Raw genomic sequence first — 21973 nt, 5'->3', positions numbered from 1 at the left:
TGCAACTCCAGCTCTAGCGCATTTGACTACCTCATTTGACTTCTGTGGACACCTGCATTCATGTTTTATTTCTTGTTGTGTTTTCTTTCATTCTTTTTTTCCTATTTACTTTTTTGTTTGTTTTGGTTTTTTTCGAGACAGGGTTTCTCTGTGTAGCTTTGGAGCCTATCTTGGCACTCGCGCTGGAGACCAGGCTGGCCTTGAACTCACAGAGATCCGCCAGCTTCTGCCTCCCGAGTGCTGGGATTAAAGGCATGTGCCACCAATGCCTGGCATTCCTATTTACTTTTTTTGAACCTTAGATTTCTTTTTTAATCAATCTTTGAGAATTTTGTTCAGGCCGTGCTCATATTTGCCAATACCCTCAGCTCTTCCCATTTCCTACCCATTCATGAAAAAAAAAAAAAAGACAAAAACAAAACAAATGCCCTCAATGGGTTGAACAACTTTGATTCCATTGAAACCTGAACAGTTGCAGTGATTATATTCACTAGATCAATTCACACCGCCAGGAGAAGGGTGGCTACACCACTATTACCTCTGAGTGTGCACCACTCAATTGCATGTGTCTTCACCTACAGGAGATGTGCTCTGTTTGCCCCAGACTCAGGGGTCTCCAGATTATAACTACCCACCTGTAATAGAGAAGGCGGTCTTCTTATGTTTCCTTGGGGACTTGCTGTTTGTGGACAGTACTATTTATCCCAGGCTCTGTTGTCCTTCAGTTTTAGCTTGTTTGGCGTAAATGGAAAGCAGCTATCAGTGCCACTGCTGTGCTTTGAGTCTTATTGCAAAGGGATTTGTGACATGGATTATTTCTGTGATTCAAGGAATTACTCCTCTCTGGTAGGTGTGGTCCAGGTCAAATATCTGTGGTAGAATTCACTGGAGATGTGGTTTATGAAAAATGATGAGTATATTGTGTTCCTCTGAGGAGCAGGGGCTGAGTGCCACAGCACAAATTCCAGACCTGTGCTGAAATAGGATGTGATTCTTCTGTCCTTTTAGAAAACACAATTCTGGTTTATGGGTGAACTACACTTTAAAAAACAACTCTAAATCCTCACTCCATGGTTCTGTTAATGACATCTGATTAAAAAGACTGCAACAGGGAAATATGTTTCTCATGGGAAAAACGATTCCATTCTGATTTTGTCTTCAGGTTACTCAGTAAGTGGCAAGGACTAGCATCTAAAGCTTGAGTCATAGTTTTCTTCTGCAGAAGCAATGATCACAGAGATATCTTGACCTCTTTTGAAAGAGTTTTTATTTCATAGCATATGTAGCTTGAAAGAGAGATAAGAGGCAAAGACGCCACAACAAGTACAGTCTCAGTAAATGTGTAGGGGTCCATACAATCTAGAGGAGGACAGGGCTGGGCTCAAGAGGGGCCAAAGGGAAAACTGTTGGAACTGGAGGGATGGCTCAGTGGTTAAGAGTATTGGTTGCTCTTGTAGAGGAAGTGGGTTCAAGTCCCTCCTAGCACCTACATAGTGGCTCACACTGTAACTCCAGTTCCAGGGTATCTAACATTTTCTTCTTGTGTCTGGGGGCACCAGACAAGTGATACATAGACATTCATGCAGGTAAAACAATCACACATGTAAGATGGAATAATTGTTTTAAATGGAAAACTGCCCCCTCAAAAGGACGTTATATTATTATAGGTGGATTGAATACATAAGAGAAAATAATCTCTGGAAATTTGTGTAGGATCTTTGATGACTGGAGTTTGATTGATCCACATGGTGGAAGGAGAGAACTGACTCTCACAGGTCTATCTTGGACCTCCAGATGTACAACACACACACACACACACACACACACACACACACACACACACACACACACACACACACACACACACACACTACACTACACACATACACACACCACACCACACACACACACACACTACAGCATACACACACAAATAATAAAAAATAACAAAAATTTATAATTCATCTTCATTTTTTTTACTTTAACCAGTTTTATTACAGGCCAGGAGATGATGGAGAAGGGGAGAGAAGAGAAGAGAAGAGAAGAGAAGAGAAGAGAAGAGAAGAGAAGAGAAGAGAAGAGAAGAGAAGAGAAGAGAAGAGAAGAGAGGAGAGAAGGCTCATCTCCATTCTTACTATCTTCTTTGTTGGTAAGATGAATCAGATCCATGCATTGAAAACAAACTCATTTTGATTATATTCTTCACAAGACATTTATTTTTTAAATTATGGAACAAACATGTAAATTATACATATAAAACTATCTGAACATGGAATTTTTCTTATCTCACTTTTAAATGAAGGTAATTATGGTGGAAAAGGTGCCATCTGCCACATTGTTTACAGGGGTAAACAATCATATAGAGTAGAGGTGATGTATGCTTTACTCCTAAGAATGTTTTCTTTCACAGTGGGACCAGGACAAGCATTTGTGTAAATAAATATTTCCATGTGACATTTGGGGGTTCATGTAACTTTTTTAGTAAGTCACATTATCATTTTCTTTTATTTGTATTAAACACAACACTTTGAGTTCCATATTGAACTAAATTAATATCATCATTGCTGGTATTTCCTAAAGGTTTATTTTAATGTCAGTGTGTGTGTGTGTGTGTGTGTGTGTGTGTGTGTGTGTGTGTGTGTGTGTGTGCCTGTGTGTGGGTATAGGCATTCTGCCTCAAGGACAGAGAATGTTGTGGTACCCCATGTGACTGGAGTTACTGATGGTTGTGATCTGCCTGACATGGGTGCAGGAAACCGGACGTGGGTGTTAATGGGGTACAGCATCATTTTTGTGAATTGTACAGATACGTGTGCAGGTCAAATGAATAGATGACATAGTAGCCATCTGTTTCAAGCTATTCCTGTTCTGCTAAGCTGTGCAGATCCAATACATTAAAAAATGTAGTGGTCAAGTTCTACCATATCTCAGTGGTTAGACTCCATTAACAACAAGATAATGCAAAAGAAAAATTGGAAATGACTGCTAAGCACACTCATAAAACCAAGGACAAAAATGTACCATGGAGCATCACTCAGCAAAACAAGATGCTTTTTTTTAGTTGTCTCATGCATGAGACAGGTTTTTTTAACAGACTGTGAGAGCAAACATTGAAAGAAAGCTGAGTCAACAGAGGACTCTTTGACCATGACTCTAAGGTTTGGACTTTCTGAGTGAAGAGACATTTCTCTGAACAGCACTATGAAGTTGATTTCAATGTGTGATGATTTTATGAGCAGTTGGTTATTTCCTACTTGTACAGCTACTATTATTTCACTGTCCTCTTAGAATTTATTCCACATGAAAGAGTCTTGGACATGAATGCGATAACACTGCCATCAAATGTCATTGGCCACTTGTACTCATTGATGTAGATATAATTGCAGAATGACCTTTGTAGGCCGTATAGAGTTGGAAATAATTACATTAGAAATGGAGGGAGCAATAAAAAATTATCTAGCCTTTGTAATCTCATTGAAAAAAATCTTCTAAAGTATTTTATAAGTTTACATTTAAATTAGAAACAATGTTTTTTTCTGTTTTTAAATTATTTTTTAAATTACAACAATCTTATTTTCCATACCAATCCCAGTTCCCTCTCCTTCCTGTCCTCCCACTCTACCCACCATCTCCCCACCCCACCCCCAAGTCACTCCTCAGAGAGGGTGAGGGCTCCTATGGGGAATCATCAATATCTGTCACATCATTTGGGGCAGGACTGAGGCCCTCGCCCCTGTATCTAGGCTGAGAGAGTATCCCTCCATAGGGAATGGGCTCCAAAAAGTCCATTCATGTACTAGGGATAAATATTAGGTCCACTGCAAGCGGGTCCCATAGACTGTCCAAGTCCCCCAACTGACACCCACACTCAGGGGGGCCTAGTTTGGTCTTATGCAGGTTTACCAGCTGTTTCTTCTTTTTTTATTTCCTCCCCCCTTTTAAATTTAAATTAGAAACAAGCTTGTTTTACATGTCAACCGTAGTTCCCACTCCCTCCCCCTCCTCCCCTGTCCCCCACCAACTCCCTATTCCATCCCCTTTCTGCGCCCCAGGGTGGGTGAGGCCTTCCATGGGGGATCTTCAAAGTCTGTCATATCATTTGGAGCAGGGCCTAGGCTCTCCCCCTTATGTCTAGGCTCAGGGAGTATCCCTCTATGTGGAATGGGCTCCCAAAGTCCATTCCTATGCCAGGGATAAGTACTGATCTACTACAACAGGCTCCATAGATTTCCAAGGCCTCCTCACTGAGATCCACGTTTAGGGGGCCTCGGTTGGTCCTATGCTGGTTCCCAGCTATCAGTCTGGGGTCCATGAGTTCCCCCTTGCTCAGGTCAGCTGTTTCTGTGGGTTTCTCCAGCATGGTCTTCACTCCTTTCATCATCACTCCTCCCTCTCTGCGACTGGATTCCAGGAGTTCAGCTCAGTGTTTAGCTGTGGGTGTCTGCTTCTGCTTCCATCAGCTACTGGATGAAGGCTCTAGGATGGCTTATAAGGTAGTCATCAATCTCATTATCTGGGAAGAGCATTTAAGGTAGCCTCTCCACTATTGCTTAGATTGTTACTTGGGTTCATCCTTGTAGATCTCTGGACATTTCCCTAGTGTCAGATTTCTCTTTAAACCTAAATTGGCTCCCTCTATTATGTAGCTCTTGTCTTGCTCTCCTCTATTCGTCCCGACTCAATCTTCCTGCTCCCTCATGCCCTCTTCTCTCCTCCTCTTTGTTATGATAAATCTTTCCGCCAAGAGCCACTGAGCCCCACCGCCACATGTGCGCTTTATGCCAGCCGCCGGCCTGAGTTAGGGCCCCAATTAATGCACAGAGAGACTTGTGTTAGGTACAATGTAGCTTGGCCAATGACTAGGATTTCTCATCTGTTAGCTCACTCTTAATTATTATAAATCTATATATTTTATAACACTTATAAAGGATGCCTTTCGCTGGTGCCCTCTCTTGCCGGTGGCTCACATGGCGCCGCTGGAGCAGACGAAGGAGAAAGGGGACACTTCCTGTTTCTCCTTGCTTAAATATGAGTCTCCTTGCTATGCCACTTCCTGCCTGGAACACCACTTCTCTACTACATTTCCCAGAATCCTCTTTGACTCCTAGTCCTGGTTAACTCATTGGCCAAACAGAACTTTATCAAACAATCAATAAGATAAATATACACAGAAGTACTTCCCCCATCATCTCCTCTTTTCTGTTTAAATAAAAAGAAGATAACTTATCTTTTATAATAACTGAAGAAAACTATAACCATAACTATCTGTCTTCAACTCTATCAAAGACCACAGAAGGATAATATATAAACTCTAGAATTGACAGACACATCTCGCTACCTGGACAGTCACCCAAGTTCCTCTGTAACATTGGAGCTTCCATCTTTAGCCTATAGGCCACAGTGTGTCTGGCACACTTCTCCATTTCAACAGGAACCCTTCAGTACTGTCTTGTTTTGTAAGTTCAGCAGTCACTTTCTTGTGGGTCCTGCATGTCCAGTTTATACACAACAAACTGTCCAGGCAAGAGCAGTTTCTTGCCCAAATGGCTAATCTTGCCATGTTGAAAGCAAGCTCCATAACAAGTTTCTTCTATGCCCATCTTCCTTTCTGACATAATTGGTGTGCCAGGAGCAGTTGTGTCTCACTGCCAAGAAAAATCCTAAACCATTTAAATGCCATATTTCTGTAGGTCTTTGAAAGGTTTGAAGAATACCTATCAATCTCAAATACATTTCTGTATATCTAGAAAACCTAACATAATTATAATTCTGACTATTATATAACCTGTATTTAATTATGTATATCATTTTAAAAGATCTGTATAAACACAATACCTAAACAAGAGGAGACATATACATATCACAAAATTGACCTTAAAGTTGTATCAATAAATGAAAATCCATACCAATGCAAAGTAGTTATTTCTATATTGGCCAAACAGAACTTTATTAAACAATCAATAAGATAAACATACACAGAAGTATTTCCCCCATCACCTCTTCTCCCCTTCCTTCTCCTAACTCCCTCTCCCCTCCCCCCAATGCTCCCAATTTGCTCAGGAGATCTTGTCCCTTTCCCCTTCTCTGGGGGACCATCTATGTCTCTCTTAGGGCCCTCCTTGTTTACGAGCTTCTCTGGCAGTGTGGATTCGAGGCTGGTAATCCTTTGCTCTATGTCTAAAATCCACATATGAGTGAGTACATACCATGTTTGTCTTTTTGTGACTGAGTTACCTCTCTTGGGATGGTTTCTTGTAGTCTCATCCATTTGCGTGTGAATTTCAAGATTCCATTGTTTATTTCCACTTAGTAGTACTCCATTGTGCACCACATTTTCTTTATCCATTCTTCAGTTGAGGGGCATCTAGATTGCTTCCAGGTTTTGCTATTACAAATAGTGCTGCTATGAATATATTTGAACAGATGTCCTTGTTGTATGAATGTGCTTCTTTTGGGTATATGCCTAAGAGTGGAATTGCTGGATCTTGTGGTAGACTGATTCCATTTTCTGGAGGAGTCACCATACTGATTTCCAAAGTGGCTGCATGAGTTGGCACTCCCACCAGCAGTGGAGGAGTGTTCCTCTTTCTCCACATCCTCTCCAGCATAAACTGTCATTGGTGTTTTTGATTTTGGCCATTCTGACAGGAATAAGATGGTATCTCAGAGTTGTTTTGATTTGCATTTCCCTGATGGCTAAGGATGTTGAACACTTTCTTATGTGTCTTTCAGCCATTTTAGATTCCTCTATTGAGAATTGTCTATTTAGTTCTGTACCCCACTTTTTAATTTGATTGATTGGTGTTTTGGAGACTAGCTTCTTGAGTTCTTTGTAAATTTTGGAGATCAGCCCTTTGTCAGATGTGGGGTTGGTGAAGATCTTTTCCCAGTTTGTGGACTGCCGTTTTGTCTTGTTGACTATGTCCTTTGCCTTACAGAAGCTTCACAGTTTCAGGAGGTCCCATTATTAATTGTATATCTCAATGTCTGTGCTACTGGTGTTATGTTCAGGAAGCGATCTCTTGTACCAGTTCATTCAAGGGTATTTCCCACTTTATCTTATAATAGGTTCAGTGTGGCTGGATTTATGTTGAGGTCTTTGATCTATTTGGACTTAAGTTTTGTGCATGGTGATGGACATGGATCTATCTGCAGTCTTCTACATGCCAGCATCCAGTTATGCCAGCACCATTTGTTGAAGATGCTTTCTTTTTTATATTGTATAGTTTTAGCTTCTTTGTAAAAAATCAGGTGTTTGTAGGTGTATGGATTAATATCGGGTTTTCAATTTGATTCCATTGGTCTACCTGTCTATTTTTGTGCCAATACCAAGCTGTTTTCAGGACTGTAGCTTGAAGTCAGGGATGGTGATGCCTCTGGAAGTTCCTTTATTATACAGGGTTATTTTGGCTATTCTGGGTCTTTTATTTTGCCATATAAAGTTGAGTATTATTCTTTGAAGGTCTGTGAAGAACTGTGTTGGGATTTTGATGGGGATTGCATTGAATCTGTAGATTGCTTTAGGCAAGATTGCCATTTTTACTATGTTGATCCTGCCTATCTAAGAGCATGGGAGATATTTCCATTTTCTGCTATCTTCTTTAATTTCTTTCTTTAAAGACTCAAAATTCGGGCTGGAGAGATGGCTCAGAGGTTAAGAGCACTGATTGCTCTTCCAGAGGCCTGAGTTCAATTCCCAGCAGCCACATGGTGGTTCACAACCACCCGTTATGAGATCTGGTGCCCTCTTCTGGTGTGCAGATATACATGGAAGCAGAATGTTGAATACATAATAAATAAATAAAATCTTTTTTAAAAAGAAGACTCAAAATTCTTGCTATACAGGTCTTTCACTTGTTTAGTTAGTGTTACCCCAAGGAATTTTATGTTTGTGGCAATAGTAAAGAGTGATGTTTCTCTGGTTTCTTTCTTGGCCCATTTATCTTCTGTATTTAGTAAGGCTACTGACTTTTTTGAGTTAATTTTGTATCCTGCCACTTTGCTGAAGGTGTTTATCAGCTGTAGGAGTTCCCTGGTAGAGTTTTTCAGGTCACTTGTATAAACTATCAGATCATCTGCAAATAGTGAAAAGTTTGACTTCTTCCTTTCCAATTTGTATCCCCTTGATCTCCTTTTGTTGTCTTATTGCTCTAGCTAGAACTTCAAGGACAATATTGAAGAGGTATGGAGAGAGTGGACAACTTTGTCTTATTTCTGATTTTAGAGGAATCACATTGAATTTCTCTACATTTAGTTTGATGTTGGCTATCAGTTTGCTGTATATTGCTTTTATTATGTTTAGGTATGTTCCTGTTACCCATGATCTCTCCAAGATCATTATCATGAAGGGATGTTGGATTTTGTCAAAGGCTTTTTCAACATCTAGTGAAATGATCATGTGGTTTTTCTTTTTCAGTTTGTTTATATGGTGGATCATATTGATAGATTTTCAAATGTTGAACCATCCCTGCATCCCTGGGATGAAATCATGGTGGATGATTTCTCTGATGTGTTCTTGGATTCGATTTGCCAGTATTTTATTGAGGATTTTTGCAGTTCTTTTCCTTAGTTGTGTCTTTGTGTGGCTTGGGTACCAAAGTAATTGTACCCTTGTAAAAAGAGTTTAGCAATGAACCTTCTGCTTCTATTGTGAAGAACAATTTGAGAAGTATTAGTATTAGCTCTTCTTTGTTAAATTGCTTATCTGTTCTTGATTTAATTTTGATAAGTGATGTCTATCCAGAAAATTGTCCATTTCCTTTAAATTTTCAAATTTTGTGGATTACAGGTTTTCAAAGTATGACCTGAACATTCTCGAGATTTCCTCAGTGTCAGTTGTTATGTCCCTCTTTTCATTTCTGATTTTGTTAATTTGCATATTCTCTCTCTGTCTTTTGGTTAGTTTGGATAAAGGTTTGTCTATGTTGATTTTCTTGAAGAACCAATTCTTTGTTACTTTCATGCTTTGTATTGTTTTCTTTGTTTCTACTTTATTGATTTCAGCCCTCAATTTAATTATTCCCTGGTGTCTACTCCTCCCGGTAAGTTTGCCTCTTTTTGTTCTAGAGCTTTTAGCTGTGTTGTTAATTCTCTAGTGTGACCATTCTCCAGTTTCCTCATGTGGGCAGGTAGTGCTATGAACTTTCTTCTTAGTACTGCTTTCAAAGTGTCCCATAAGCTTGGGTATATTGTGTCTTCATTCTCATTGAATTCTAGTAAGTCTTTACTTTCTTTCTTTATTTCTTCCTGGCCCTCAGGAATGGTGCAATTGTGCATTATTCAATTTCCATGAGTTTGTAGGGTTTCTGCAATTTGTGTTGTTGTTGAATTCTAACTTTAAAGCATGGTGGTCTGATAAGATACAGGGGGTTATTCCAGTTTTTTTTTTTTTTTTGTATCTGTTGAGGTTTGCTATGTTGCCAAGTATGTGGTCGATTTTAGAGAAGGTTCCATGTGGCACTGAAAAGAAGGTATATTCTTTTGTGTTTGGATGGAATGCTCTATAGATGTCTGTTAAACCCAATTGGGTCATAACTTCTGTTAGTTCTTTTGTTTCTTTGTTAAGTTTCTGTCTGGTGGTCCTGTCTAGTGGTGAGAGTGGGGTGTTGAAGTCTCCCACTATAAATGTGTGAGGTTTTATGTGTGATTTGAGTTTTAATATTTTTTTTTTAGAAACATGGGTACCTTTGTATTTGGGGCGTAGATGTTCAAAATTGAGGATTCATCCAGATGGATTTTTTTCTGTGATGAATATGAGATGACCTTCTTCATCTCTTTTGATTGATTTTAGTTTGAAGTCTAATTTGTTAGATACTAGGATAACTACACCAGCTTGTTTCTTGGGTCCATCTTATCCCAGCCCTTTACTCTGAGGTAACATCTGTCCTTGAAGTTGAGGTGTGTTTCTTGTACGCAGCAGAAGAATGGATTCTGTCTTTGTATCCATTCTGTTAGCCTGTGTGATGTTTTTGTATTTTTTGTTTTTGTTTTTTGTTTTTTGTTTTTTTGTATGAGAGTTAAGACCATTAATATTGAGGGAAGTTAAGGACCATTGAGTGTTAATTCTTTTTTATTTTGGATTTGTTGGTGGTGGTGGTGGTATTGTGTGTGGACTTACCCCACTTTTTCTTTTGGCTGTTGGTAAAGTGGGATTATCTATTGCCTATGTTTTTGTGAGTGTAGTTAACTTCCCTAGGTAGGAGCTTTTCTTCAGAACTTTCTGTAGGACTGGATTAATGGATATATATTATTTAAAACTGGTTTTGTCATGGAATATTTTGTTTTCTCTATCTATAGTGACTGAAAGCTTTGCTGGGTATAGTAGTCTGGACTGGAGTCTGTGGTCTCTTGGTGTTTATAGAGTATCTATCCAGGACCTTCTGGCTTTCTGAGTTTCCATGGAGAAGTCAGGTGTAATTCTGATAGATTTGCCTTTATTTGTTACTTGGCCTTTTTCCTTTGCTGCTCTTAATTCTTAATTCTTTCTTTATTCTGCATGTTTAGTGCGAGGGGACGTTTTTGTGGTCCACTCTATTTGGTGTTCTGTAAGCTTCTTTTTTTTGGTGGTGGTGAGGCATTCGAGGCAGTGTTTCTCTGGCTTTGGAGGCTGTCCTGGTACTAGCTCTTGTAGAGCAGGCTGGTCTTGAACTTACAGAGATTTGCCTGCCTCTGCCTCCCGAGTGCTGGTAGTAAAGGCATTCGTCACCACCATCCAGCTCTATAAGCTTCTTGTACTTTCATTGGCATATCTTTCTTTAGGTTGGGAAAGTTTTCTTCTTTGTTTTTGTTGAATATGTTTTCTGCACCTTTGAGATGGGTTTCTTCACCTTCTTCTATACCTATTTTTCATAGGTTTGACCTTTTCGTGATGTCCCATATTTCCTGGATATTTGGTGTTAGGGATCTGTTGGACTTAAGATTTTTCTTTGGTTGATGAATCTATTTCTCTTAGTGTATCTTCAATGCCTGAGATTCTCTCTTCCATCTCTTGTATTCTGTTGGTTATGCTTGCATCTGTAGTTCCTGATCGTTTACCCAGCTTTTCTAATTCCAGCATTCCCTCAGACGGTGATTTTTTTTTGTCTCTATTTCAGCTTTCAACCCTTTTACTGTTTGAATTGTTTCTTAGAATTCTTGGTTTGTCTTTTCCTCCATTTCTTGAATTTTTTTGTTTGCTTTTTTTCTTCCATTTCTTTAAAGGATTTTCTCATTTCTTCTTTTAGGTCTCTATAATCTTCATGAAGTTGTTTTTAAGGTCATTCTCTTCTGCATCATGTGTTGGGATGTTCAGGTCTTGCTGGTGTAGAGTCCCTAGACTCTGGTGGTGTCGTATTGGTTTTTCTGTTGTTGAATATGTTCTCATATTGTCGTCTTCCCATCCCTTCTTCCAGTGGGTGTGGGTCCAAGATTCTCTTCTGGTGGGTGCAAGCAGGTCCAATACTCCGATGAGTCTCATGATGGGTGCAGGTGAGACACGCCCTCTTCCTGTGGGTGGAGGTGGGACTAGCACTGATGTCAGCAGACTCTGGATGGCTTGATCTGTCTGGGGCAAGTCGACCTGCCCAAAGTCCCCAGGCCAGGAGATCCCAAAGAGCAATTAGAAACAATCTTATTTTATATATCAGTCCCAGTTCCCTCTCCCTCTCATCCTCCCATGCCCCCCATCAACCCCTCATCCCACACCTCATCTACTCCCCAGGGAGGGCGAGGCCTTCCATGGGGGATCATCAAAGTCTGTCATATCATTTGGGGCAGGGCCTAGGCTGAGAGAGTAGCCCTCCATGGGGAATAGACTCCTTCTTACAGGTATAGAATAGCTTCTTTTATCTTTTTAAGAATACATTTGTATTCAGTCAAGCACCTCACCCCTCACCAAAGAAACTAGGAAACATGAAGGGCTCTAAGGGATAAATAGACCTCTAAGGGAAGTGGCATGATCTCCTGAGCTAATTGGGAGCATGAGGGTAGGGGAGAGGGAGCTGCCACAATAAGAGCATGAGAAGAGAAGTAGAGGAGAAGAAATGGAGAAGCAGAGATATTGAGTAGCAGGAAGAATAGAGGAGAGAGAGCAGGATGAGAGATACCATACCAGAGGGAGCCACTATGGGTCTGAGAAGAGATCTGGAACCAGGGAGATCTCCAGAGACCTACAAGGATGACACGATCTGACAATCCAGGCAATGGTGGAGAGGATAACATAAAAGCCCTTCCCCTAAAATGAGATTGATGACTACTCTTTATGCCATCCTAGAGCCCTCATCCAGTGGCTGATGGAAGCAGAGACAGACATCCACAGAAATACACTGAGCTGAAATCTGGATTTTAGTTGACGAGAGGGAGGAATGAAGATCGAAGGGGTCTGTACCAGGTTGGAGAAACCCACAAGAACAGTTGGCCTGAACAAGGGAGAGCACATTGACCGCAGATCCTATCTGGGAGGCCAGTACAAGACTGATCCAGCCCCCTGAACATGGATGTCAATAAGGAGGCCTCTGCACTCCTGGGAGCTTCTGGAAGTGGATTAGCATTTTTCCCTGGTGTAAGAAGGGACTTTGAGAGCCCATCCCACGTGAAGAGATACACTCAGGCCCTGGACACGTGGGGAAGGGCCCAGGCTCAGAACAGGAAGATTTGGTCAACTTTGCAGAGGCCCCGTTGAGGGCCCTACCCTGCCTGGGGAGTGGTGGGTGGATGGGGGGGTAGGTTGGGGGTGGGGAGGAGGGATGGGGGTGAGGGGAGGGAAAGGGAGAAGGGACTTACATGTGAAACAAGCTTGTTCCCTAACTTGAACTAATAAAAAAAAAAATACATTTGTAGCCGGGCGTTGGTGGCACATGCACTTGGGAGGCAGAGGCAGGCAGATCTCTGTGAGTTCGAGGCCAGCCTGGTCTCCAGAACGAGTGTCAGGATAGGCTCCAAAGCTACACAGAGAAACCCTGTCTCGAAAAAAAAAAAAAAAGACAAAAGAAAAAGAAAAATGTCTCCATGTTGGATGAAATATTCCAGCCAAAGTGGAGGAACTCGGAGTTTAAAGTTTCATTCTTCAAATTTGGCAGCTTTGGAGCACTTGGAACACCATAATTGGCTTGATCTTGCTTGGAGAAGACCCTGAAGAAAGCGCAATTGAACTCTGTTGATCCCTATGGTATTCACTTCTCAATGCCTTTGCAGGTGAGCAATTACTGTATTTAAAACTGTTTCACTAGTGATGGTATAACCAACTCGACTACTTAAGATTTATATTCTTGAGTGAAGGTACGGATTCTTATTCTGATGAAATTCCTAAACAATAATTCCCAAGTCCCTTTTCATAAAGTTGTTTTTGAAGCTTTGAAACCCTGTTTCCCGCTTGTGAAAGAAAATCATTTAGCAGTCTTCTGCCTTAATAACTTGGGGGGGGGAACCAAAACCTATATGCAAGTCATAGTTCTGGTTTGACCCCTCCCCCTTTTTGGTGTGTGTTCCTGTGTATGCAGGTGCACATGTATGTGGTTACACTTTCATGTGTGTGCTTATGTATATGAAGAACAAAAAACAGCCACTGGTGTTCTTTATATGCCATCTACAATATCTTTGAGACTAGGCCTTTGGTTGGCCTAAAATTCTGAGTAGGCCAGGCTGACTAGCCAATTAGCCTCAGAAATCCATCTATCTCCCCCTTCCCAGTGCTGGAATTGCAAACATGTGCCACACCTGGATTTAATTTTTTTTTCTGTTTCTCGTTTTTACATGAGTTCTGGAGGTCAAACTCGGGTCCTTAGGCTTTCAATATTAGACCTGAGAAGATACCATTTCCACTTCTGTCTGATTAAAGCAAGCTGTCTTTAAAAATGCACGGAGACTGGCCAGGTAACTGCCTTCCCTGAAGTCGGGGGGTTTCAGAGAGCAGCCCTTGACTGGCTTTTGAGGTCCCTTTTCTGGGGGAAGGGTTAGGGTTGACAGAAAACCGCTGTTGAGATAAGTGGCTGTTAGCACCTGGACAGAAGGGTGGGGACTCAGGGCTCCAGGCTGCCTGTGGGGTAGATAAGTGCAAAAATGCACTGTGGTAAGGGTGTCATCACAGGTGTTCAGGAGTTTAGCAAGGCAAAAATCGTGGGTATACATCAGGGGTACCCACTGGGCATCTCCTCAGTATCCCTTAGTCTTTTTATTTTTTTTAAAAAAAATATTTAGTTTTTTATTTTATGTGAATTGGTGTTTTGCCTGCATGTGTCTGTGTGAGAGTATCAGATCTTGGAGTTAACAGACAGTTGTGAGTTGTCATGTGGGTGCTGGGAATGGAACCTGGGTCCCCTGGAAGAGCAGTCAGTGCTCTCAACCTCTGAGCCTTCTCTCCAATCCCTCCTCCTACCTCTGCTTAGTCTTTTGAAGGTGTTACATAAAATTGTGGGTATTAATAAAACCGCCATACACATGCTTCACACTGAGATTGCATCATCTCTCATAACTGCACTCTGAGAGCAGACCTGGTGGTACACAGTCTGGATGGGTATCCTAGTTAGTTTTAGCTGTCAACTTGACTGCGCTCAGAGGGTGTCTCAGTTGGGGGATTGCTCCATCAGCTTTGCCCGAGGCTGTTTCATTGAGAAATTATCTTGATCATGGATTAATGTGAGAGGACCCACCACAGCCGTGGGAAGTGCCACCCCTCTGCAGGTGGTCCTGGCCTGTATAAGAAAGACAACTGATGAATGAGGAAGAGAGTGAACCTGTAAGCAGCATTCCTCCCTGTTTTCTGCTTCAGTTTCTGCTTACATCCCTGCCCTGACTTCCCTCAATGATGGCTTGTGATCTAGAAGTGTAAGACATTAAATAAACCCTTTCCTCTCCAGTTTTTTTTTCAGTCATGGTGTTTATCACAGCAACAGAAAGCCAATTAGAACATCTGGTTCTCATATGACCAGTCCTTGGAGATTTGGTGAGTATTCTCTTCTTGATAGCTTCATGGTAGGGTTTTGTATATGGCACTTAGCCATTAGTAAGCAGAATTCTTGCTATAAAATTATGCAAAAACTTAAGCTAGCTTATGCAATGGAGACAATTATATTACATAACTGGAAAGTCCAGGCCATGATTATTTTAAAGGCATGAAGTACCATTGGCTTCAGAAGTATTTTCTCCATCACTTATCTCTACATCATGTGTATTTAGTTTAGGGCTGTCATTTGCTATTAGTACAAAATAGGTTCTTGTGGCAATTCAAGATTCATGATTGGTAAATCTTGAGAGCTACTCTGGCTTTCTAATACTCATGTTAACCCTGAAAAAGAAAGTTTGTTTCCTGTGTTTGCCCTTACACAATCATATGTCATATCCACAGGGATAAGGAACTGTTTTGCTCAAATTATAAACATAATTCATTATTGACAGATATCTAGTCCATATAATTACTGGTTTTACCAAAAAAAAAAAATAGGGCATTTTTCTATATGGAAATATAGGGGCTGGAATAATAACAGAAATCATGAAAGACACCATCAGTACTTGGGAGAAAAGCATTTTCTAAGTGTATAAGAAAGATTAGAGAATGCCAACTTCTAAAGAGTAGCCCTTTGTCTCTCTAAATACAACGTATCTAAATAATGTCCTGCTTAGTTAGGAAGTCTTCATGGTCCAGACGCTGAAGGACTTGACAGTGCAACTAAATGTGGTAATTGGCTTCGGGGACATCTCTAAAATGGATGATTCTAATTCCAGTCTGGAGATCAGTTGTTCCCAGGAGACAAACATGGAAAACTGTTGTTTGAAACAGTGGATCTCCATGATACATGGGAGGTGAGTCCTTGGAGGAAAGAGCACAGAAGGGGACATTGGGAGAGGATGAGTGAGGTGTAAGAATGGAATATACATGATTTGATCTAGAAATCTGTAACTTTCACAAGAGGGGTTTTGCTGGAGATGTCAGAGGAACTCAATGATAGGAAATAATAGGAATGGAGAAGAAGTGGGGGAGGTTAGGAGTCTCTTTCCCACCAAACATTGTAATGGCACCTATTTCTTAAGGGAGTGGAAATTATTTCCTGCTTTCACTGCCTCTGTCCTTCGTTTCCTTTAACAACGCTTCTTGGCACAACCAGGCAATTTATCCTTCACTATCTCATCCTCTGCAGGTGGTGGAGAATTGTGAAAATGCAGGACTGCCCAAGTCCGACAGCTTTAACCACAGGCAACTAGAGATGACCCTAAAAAGCCAGGGCTCTGGAACAAGCTTATAGGCAAAGAGTTGCCCTTTCCACCTCTTGGCCTTCTAGGCCTAAATTTGTTCTTCTTGTACCACTGCCTCGTACCCAAGTGTTGTTTAGTCCTGTTCATTTTACCTTCACGGGGTGGAAATTCTAAGAGTGGAGTCTCTCTGGCAGGTCATAGAAATCTCTTCAGTACAACTCTGCTCGAGAAAGACAGTGGGACACTAGAGCTACCTTAGGGTTAATTGGGTATAAGAAGTAGAGCAGGGAAAGGCAATTAAAGGAGGCAGCAGTCAAAGCACTGTGGGAAATTATTCAACTCCATTCTAGGAATCCTAGGTCAAGATGACCCAGCTAACTTAGCTTCTGTTAAACTACTTGCTTGTGTAAAACCTCTCCCCGAAGCTGCCAAGAAAAAGAACAGGATGTAATTTTTGTCTTTAAAAGCCCCTTGACTCAATGTTCAGCACTATGCTTGGATCCTGAATAGCTGAGTGTAGTCCCAGCCAGCTGGGATAAAGATTTTCAATTGTCTATAGACTATGTCTGAGTAGTTTTCCCTAGTGGGCACCCCAAACCACCAGAAGCATACTACTGTGGTTATGAATATTTGATACTCAATTGAAAATGGTAGGTGTATATTTCGACAAATGTTTCATATACTATTTAATGAGTTATAGTACAATTAAACATCTACTCAGCAGAAGATACTATAATATTTTTCAAAGGTAAAAAGGGATAGTTTTGTGTTTCCCATATAGAAAGGGCAGTCATGAAGTATGGAGGACAGGCATGAAGAATTTCATTACGATAATGGTATATCAAGGCATGGTGGAACTCACTGTATTTCTAGCACTTGGAAGGCAGAGACAGGAAGCCTGGGAGTTAAAAAGTCATTCTCAGCTATGAGGCAGGTGCAAGGCCAGCCTGGGACCTACAGGAGAGCCTGTCTCAATACACATGAAAAACAAAACAAGAAATAGGCTGGCTGTGGTGGCACACAACCATAGTCCTAGTTGTCAAGAGGCCGAGGCAGGATGGACTGCAAGTTTGATATTAGTTTAGACTTTATAAGTAGCCAGCTGAGCTACAATGGAACCCATTTCAAAAAAGCCAAACCAAAGTGACACACACACATACACAAATGGTGGAAGTAGCTGTAAAGTAAAGCATTTAAAAGACGAACATAGAAATTATTTGAGAAACTGGATCCAAACTCGGCAGCGGGACACAACACACCCCGACACTGCCGAGGCCCCGGTAACAGTTCCACCTCCATCCACGAGAAGAGGACTGACAGAGTATTGGATCTATTTGCATCTACCAGAAGGAAGCCTTGGTCCCATACGCACCAGGAGAGGAAGAGACTCCTGCTACACCCACCAGAAGAAAGGATGAGAAGAGGACAATGTAAAAGCACATTCAACAACAGAAAACCCAATGTGACACCATCGGAGACTAGGAACCATACACCAACAAGACCTGAACATCACAATGCAGATGAAGCAGAAGAGAATGACCTTAAAAACATCTTCATGAAAATGATAGAGGACCTCAAAGAGGACATGAGAAAATCCCTTAAAGAAATGGAAGAAAAAACAAACCAAGAAATACAAGATATCAACAAATCTCTCAAGGAAACAGTTCAAGACCTAAAAACTTAAATAGAGACAATAAAGAAAGCACAATCTGAGGGAATGCTGGAAATAGAAAAGCTGGGTAAATGATCAGGAACTACAGATGTAAGCATAACCAATAGAATACAAGAGATGGAAGAGAGAATCTCAGGAGTTGAAGACACAGTAGCAGAAACAGACTCATCAACCAAAGAAAATCTTAAATCCAACAAATCCCTAACACAAAATATCCAGAAAATATGGGATACCGTGGAAAAACCAAACCTAAGAATAATAGGTATGGAAGAAGGTGAAGAAATCCAACTCAAAGGTGAAGAAAACATATTCAACAAAATCACAGAAGAAAACTTTCCTAACCTAAAGAAAGACATGCCAATGAAAATACAAGATGCCTACAGAACACAAAATAGACTGAACCAAAAAAAAAAAGGTTTCTTCGCCACATAATAATCAAAACACCAAACATACAGAATAAAGAAAGAATATTAAGAGCAGCAAAGAAAAAAGATCAAGTAACTTATAAAGGCAAACCTATCAGAATTACACCTGACTTTTCCAAGGACTCTGAAAGCCAGAAGGTCCTGATAGATATTCTACCTATACTAAAAGACCATGGATGCCAGCCCAGACTACTATACCCAGCAAAGCTTTCAATCAATATAGATGGAGAAAACAGGATATTCCATGACAAAACCAGATTCAAATAATACGTATCCACCAATCCAGCCCTACAGAAAGTTCTGGAAGGAAAACTGCAACCTAAGGAAGTTAACTACAACCAGAAAAATATAGGCAATAGATAATCCTACTTTACCAACAGCCAAAAGGAAAAAGGGATAGAATCCCACATATAATTTCTACACTATTACCAAATCAAAATCAAACAAGAATGAACAATCAATGGCCATTAATATCCATCAACATTAATAGTCTTAATTTGCCTATAAAAAGACACAGATTGGGCTTGAGAGATGGCTCAGAGGTTAAGAGCACTGACTGCTCTTCCAGAGGTCCTGAGTTCAGTTCCCAGCAACCACATGGTGGCTCACAACCATCCGTTATGAGATCTGGTGCCCTCTTCTGGTGTGCGGATATACATGGAAGCAGCATGTTGTATACATAATAAATAATTTTTTAAAAAAAGACACAGATTATCAGAATGGATAAGAAGACAGAATCCATCCTTCTGCTGCATACAAGAAACACACCTCAACTTCAAAGACAGACGGTACCTAAGATTTAAAGGTTGGGGAAAGATTTTCCAATCAAATGGACCCAAGAAACAAGCAGGGGTAGCAATCCTAATATCCAACAAATTTGTTGGACTTTAAACTAAAATCAATCAAAAGAGATGAAGGAGGTCACTTCCTACTCATCACAGGAGAAATCCATGAGGATGAAGTCTCAATTCTGAACATTTATGCCCCAAATACAAAGGCATCCATTTTGGAAAAGAAACATTACTAAAACTCAAATCACACATAAAACTGCACACACTTAAAGCAGGAGACTTAAACACCCCACTCTCACCACTGGACAGGAACACCAGACAGAAACTTAACAAAGAAACAAAGAACTAATAGAAGTTATGGCACAATTGGACTTAACAGATATCTATAGAATATTCAATCCAAATACAAAACAATTTACATTCTTCTCAGCGCCACATGGAACCTTCTCTAAAATCGACCACATACTTGGCAACATAGCAAACCTCAACAGGTACAAAAAAAAATTGAAATAACCACCTGTATCTTATCAGATCACCATGCTTTAAAGTTAGAATTCAACAACAACACGAATTACAGAAAACCTACAAACTCATGGAAATTAAGTAACACCCAATTGTACAATTCCTGGGTTGAGGAAGAAATAAAAAAAGAAATTGAAGATTTCTTAGAATTCAGTGAGAATGCAGACACAACATACCAAAACCTATGGGACACTTTGAAAGCATTGTTAAGAGGAAAGTTCATAGCAATAGCACTACCTGCCCATATGAGGAAACAGTAAAATAATCACACTAGAGAATTAACAGTACAACTGAAAGCTTTAGAACACAAAGAAGCCAATACACCCCAGAGGAGCAGACGCCAGGGAATAATCAAATTGAGGGCTGAAATCAATAAAATGGAAACTAGGAAAACAATACAAAAAAATCAATATAACAAAGAGTTGGTTCTTCAAGAAAATCAACAAGATAGACAAACCTTTATCCAAACTTACCAAACAGCAAAGAGTGAACATGAAAATTAATCAAATCAGGAATGAAAGGGGGGACATAACAATAGACACAGAGGAAATCCACAGAATCATCAGGTCATATTTTGAAAACCTATATTCCACAAAATTTGAAAATCTAAAGGAAATGGACAATTTTCTGGACAGAGTTCACGTACCAAAATTAAATCAAGAACAGATAAGCAACTTAAATAGGCCTATAACCCCTAATGAAATAGAAGAAGTCATTAGAAGTCTCCCAACCAAAAAACAGCCCAGGGCCAGATGGATTCAGTGCAGAATTCTACCAGAAATTCAAGGAACAGTTAATACCAATTCTCCTCAAAGTACTCCACACAACAGAAGCAGAAGGGTCATTGCCAAACTCTTTTTATGAGGCTCCAATAACCTTGATACCCAAGCCACACAAAGACACAACTAAGAAAGAGAACTACAGACCAATATCCCTCATGATGCAGAAATTCTCAATAAAATACTGGCAAAGCAAATCCAAGAACACATCAGAGAATAATCCACCATGATCAAGTAGGCTTCATCCCAGGGATGCAAGGATGGTTCAACATACAAAAATCCATCAATGTAATCCTCCATATAAACAGACTGAGGAAAAAAAAAAAAACATGATCATCTCAGTAGATGCCGAAAAGCCTTTGACAAAATCCAACACCCCTTCAAGATAAAGGTCTTGGAGAAATCAGGGATAACAGGAACATACCTCAACATAATAAAAGCAATATACAGCAAGCCAACAGCCAACATCAAATTAAATGGAGAGAAACTCAATGCAATTCCTCTAAATTCGGGAACAACACAAGGCTGTCCACTCTCTCCATACCTCTTCAATATTGTCCTCAAAGTTCTAGCTAGAGCAATAATACAACAAAAGGAGATCAAGGGAATACAAATCAGAAAAGAAGAAGTCAAACTCTCACTACTTGTAGATGATATGATAGTGACCCGAAAAACTCTACCAGGGAACTCCTACAGCTGATAAACACCTTCAGCAAAGTGGCAGGATACAAGATTAACTCAAAAAAATCTGTAGACCTACTATATACCAATGACACATTGGTGGAGAAAGAAATCAGAGATACATCACCCTTTACAATTGCCACAAACAACATAAAATACCTTGGAGTAACACTAACCAAAAAAGTAAAAGACCTGTACCGTAAGAATTTTGACTCTCTAAAGAAAGAAATTAAAGAAGATACCTTAAAATGGAAAGATCTCCCATGCTCTTGGATAGGTAGGATCAACATAGTAAAAATGGCAATCTTCCCTAAAGCAATCTACAGATTCAATGCAATCCCCATCAAAATCCCAACACAATTCTTCACAGACCTTGAAAGAACAATTCTCAACTTTATATGGAGAAACAAAAGACCCAGGATAGCCAAAACAACCCTGTACAATAGAGGAACTTCTGGAGGCATCACCATCCCTGACTTCAAGCTCTATTACAGAGCTATAGTCCTGAAAACAGCTTGGTATTGGCACAAAAATAGACAGGTAGACCAATGGAATAGAGTTGAAAACTCTGATATTAACCCACATACCTACAAACACCTGATTTTTGACAAACAATCCAAATTTATATGATGGAATAAAGAGAACGTCTTCAACAAATGGTGCTGGCATAACTGGATGCGGACATGTAGAAGACTGCAAATAGACCCAAGCCTATTGCCATGCACAAAACTTATGTCAAAATGGATCAAAATCCTCAACATAAACCCAGCCATACTGAACCTATTAGAAGAGAAAGTGGGAAATACCCTTGAAAAATTGGTACAAGAGACTGCTTCCTGAACATAATACCAGTAGCACAGACACTGAGATCAACAATTGATAAATGGGACCTCCTGAAACTGAGAAGCTTCTGTAAGGCAAAGGACACAGTCAGCAAGA

The sequence above is a fragment of the Cricetulus griseus genome, chromosome 2 (assembly GCF_003668045.3).
Source record: "Cricetulus griseus strain 17A/GY chromosome 2, alternate assembly CriGri-PICRH-1.0, whole genome shotgun sequence".
Lineage (NCBI taxonomy): Eukaryota > Metazoa > Chordata > Mammalia > Rodentia > Cricetidae > Cricetulus > Cricetulus griseus.
Note: the sequence above shows the minus strand (reverse complement) of the source record.